The sequence below is a fragment of the Ornithodoros turicata genome, chromosome 9 (assembly GCF_037126465.1).
Source record: "Ornithodoros turicata isolate Travis chromosome 9, ASM3712646v1, whole genome shotgun sequence".
In the NCBI taxonomy this organism is placed as follows: domain Eukaryota; kingdom Metazoa; phylum Arthropoda; class Arachnida; order Ixodida; family Argasidae; genus Ornithodoros; species Ornithodoros turicata.
Window position 1 is genome coordinate 1,884,774 of NC_088209.1, and position 3,185 is coordinate 1,887,958.

A 3,185-nucleotide genomic window follows, 5' to 3' on the forward strand; every position below is an offset into this window, starting at 1 on the left:
AGCCGCACGTCCACAGACGACGAACTTGCCCTGTGGGAAACTTCACCTGGAACCCAGTTTGGTCCTGGTCTGAAATTCCGAGCATAGACTGTATCCCCTGGCAACAACTCTGGGCTATTCCTAGCATGCTGATCGTGCCATATATTCTGTTTCAGCTGGTGATAGGCCACGTTTTGCCGCAAGGCAGGGCGAAGACAGTCCAACGCCGTTTTTAGCTTCCTCCCCATGAGCAGTTCGGCTGGTGTCCGTCCAGTAACCGCATGTGGTTGGGTGCGGTAGTGCAACAAAAACCTGGCGACCTGGGTCTTGAAATCCCCTGTAGTACTTTTCTTCAGCTTGGCCTTTACCGTCTGCACTACCCTTTCCACTGCGCCATTTGATGCAGGGTGATATGGTGGAATGAGCAGCAGTCTGATGTTGTTCCGCTTAAGGAAAGCCCTGTACTCATTGCTCACAAATGCAGGCCCATTGTCTGAGACCAACCCAGGCGAAAATTTTTTGAACTGGTACCAGTTGAACTGTGTTATCGAACAGGGACCAGTTCAACCGGCCCCAGATCAACTGGTCCCTGTTCGATAACACAGTTCACCCAGTCCCAGTTGCAACCGGTCCCAGTTGAGACTGGGACTGGTTAGAAACCAGTTGGGCCAACTGGTACCGGTTGAGACTGGGACCGACCAGAAACCAGTTGGGCCAACTGGTACCAGTTGATCAAACTGGTCCCTGTTCGATAACACAGCTCACCCAGTCCCAGTTGAGCTGGTCCAGTTGCAACTGGGACTGGGCGAACTGTGTTATCAAACAGGGACCAGTTCGATCAACTGGTACCAGTTGGCCCAACTGGTTTCTGGCCGGTCCCAGTCTCAACTTGTACCAGTTGGCCCAACTGGTTTCTAACCGGTTGCAGTCTCGATGGGAACTGCTTGCGAACCTCATTGTTGAGCTGGGACCGGTTGAAGTGGCTTCACTTAGAGCGGCCTGTTCAGGCAGAGGTTAGCTTGTATGTAACCGGTGCCCCTTTGCAGAATCGCTGTTCCCAGCAACAGCAGATCCAAAGAACTGCAATGCAAAATTGCATTTTATTTGTAGTCAAACATTACACATATTCTAATGTACATGTAGCGTAACTATAACATAATTAAATTATAGCAGTAGATGAACTACAGAGTTACATGGAATAGATAATACTTCATGGTTGATTGGTCCCTTGCTTGACTGCCTTGTGGACATCTTGAACCATTCAACAAAGTATTTGAGATGTTCTTAATTGCACACGATGCATCGATATTTTCCTTTGAGCCCCAGCAGCCAGCAGCTAAGGTTTCTGGAAAGTTGAAAAGGCACAAGTGAATATGCATTCAATTGCAACATGTAACTGTGGTGTGTGCCTGGACAATCACTCAATCTGAGCAGTCGTGGCCCCGGAAAGTACGCGAATCTCTCAACATTTCCGTTGTGCAGTAGTTGGACCTTTCAACTAAGAGATTCGCCGGCTTTCGGGGGCAATGAGTACTACTCTGCGCACTACGCTAGTTCGACAACATCCGTGGTGCGAAGGATCTAAAACACGAGAATGAACGAAAAAAAAAAGCAAAAACAAAAACATGAATAGAAAAAGTTGCTGGTAACGTTAACATAAACCGGATGTTACTCGTAAAACGTGAAAGGTGTCACGAATGTGACGCAGAACAAAGAGAAGCGGTTGTAGTGGAAGTAATATTTCTAAATGATGCACAAGGGAAAAGCACTTAAGTATATAGTACTCACGATATAAAGCGGTCTCCACAGTTGTAGTCGAGCTGTAATCCTATAACACCCACCCGCCCGGCCGCTGGCGCTCATTGTACTGTCGCACTGTCGTAACTTGTAGAAAAATCCTTTAGATTATAAAACCAACGCCTATGTCACACATCACGCTAAGAACATACTGGGCAATAATCGCTGTACAAGCATGCTGCTAAGCAAGCGACCGTTGCACAGTAAACGCATGATTCATCGCGGGAGCAGGAACGCATAAAATACAACTATAAGAGTTCCAAAATAACTTTCGTTAACACTAACGAACTTTACCAAAAATTGAAATATGATTATTTCTACTAATCAAGTTACTTTCTGATCGTTTTTATAACTTCATCTTGCAATCTTCATATTAACCTGTCCTGGCACTCAAACCGAAACTTCCCCCAAATATGTAAACTGGTCCAGTTCGAACTGGCACCACCTCACTTCCACTTGCTACCAGTCCAGCTTGAACTGGTACCAGTTCACTTTCCAGTTGCCGCCATCCCAGCTTAAACTGGTACCTGTTTACTTCCCAGTTGCTACCAGTCCAGTTTGAACTGGTACCACAAAGTGCCCAGTTGCCACCAGCCCAGCTTGAACTGGTACCAGTTTACTTTCCAGCTGCCACCAGTTTGGTACCAGTTGGTTCCAGTTCACCGCCAGTTGGTGCGAACTGGGAACGAGCTGGTACCAGTTGACTTCCCAGCTCAAATTTTCGCCTGGGAAGGTATCCGGCAGGCTATGCGTCGCAAAGATGTCGCGTAAACACGTGATCGTTGTGGTAGCCGATGGTGACGTCACTGGTATGACCTCAACCCACTTGGAAAAAGCATCGACCAACACCAAGAAATAGTGTCCCTCGAACGGTCCTCCGAAGTCGATGTGGAGTCTGGACCACGGCTTTTCTGGGTACGGCCTCGAAGTCATCACGACGCGCCTAGGCATGTTCTGTTGTTACTGGCACACGCTACAACCTCGGACGGTTTCGGCCACGTCGCTGTCCAGCCCCGGCCACCATACATGACTTCTCGCAACAGCTTTCACCTTTTCAATTCCGGGGTGTCCTTCATGTAGGACTTGCAGTACCGCCGCGCGGAGCTCCTGGGGAATAACCAGTCTGGCTCCAAACAGTAGGCATCCATCATGCAAGCTGAGATCCTGGGAACGAGCTCTGTATGAAATGAAACATGCGTCCATTGGAAGCGAGATCCCATGCCTTACGGCTTCTCGCACGCTGTGAAGAATGGTGTCCCTCATTGTCGCTTCCCGCACAACGGTTGGTGACAGAATGTCCGAATATGCCCTTTCCAGCATGTATATTTCCGCGGGGCGGTCAATTTCCTGGGGCTTGGTTTCCAACGGAATGCGACTCAGCCCGTCCGCGTGGGCGATTCGGGTCCCGG

General features: G+C 48.9%; 1 long non-coding RNA gene across 2 annotated transcripts; it reads right to left on the reverse strand.

The window, feature by feature from the left end:
- Window positions 1–990: 990 nt before the first annotated feature.
- On the reverse strand, window positions 991–2,033 carry LOC135369185 (uncharacterized). 2 transcript variants are annotated; one of them, XR_010414959.1, is made up of 3 exons: window positions 1,768–2,033; window positions 1,189–1,324; window positions 991–1,059 (listed from the first exon to the last, which is right to left on the reverse strand). It is a non-coding gene; the product is annotated as an uncharacterized LOC135369185 (long non-coding RNA). The 2 variants fall into 2 exon arrangements; XR_010414958.1 differs by lacking the exon at window positions 991–1,059 and having other exon boundaries at window positions 1,061–1,324.
- Between the last annotated feature and the right edge of the window lie 1,152 nt (window positions 2,034–3,185).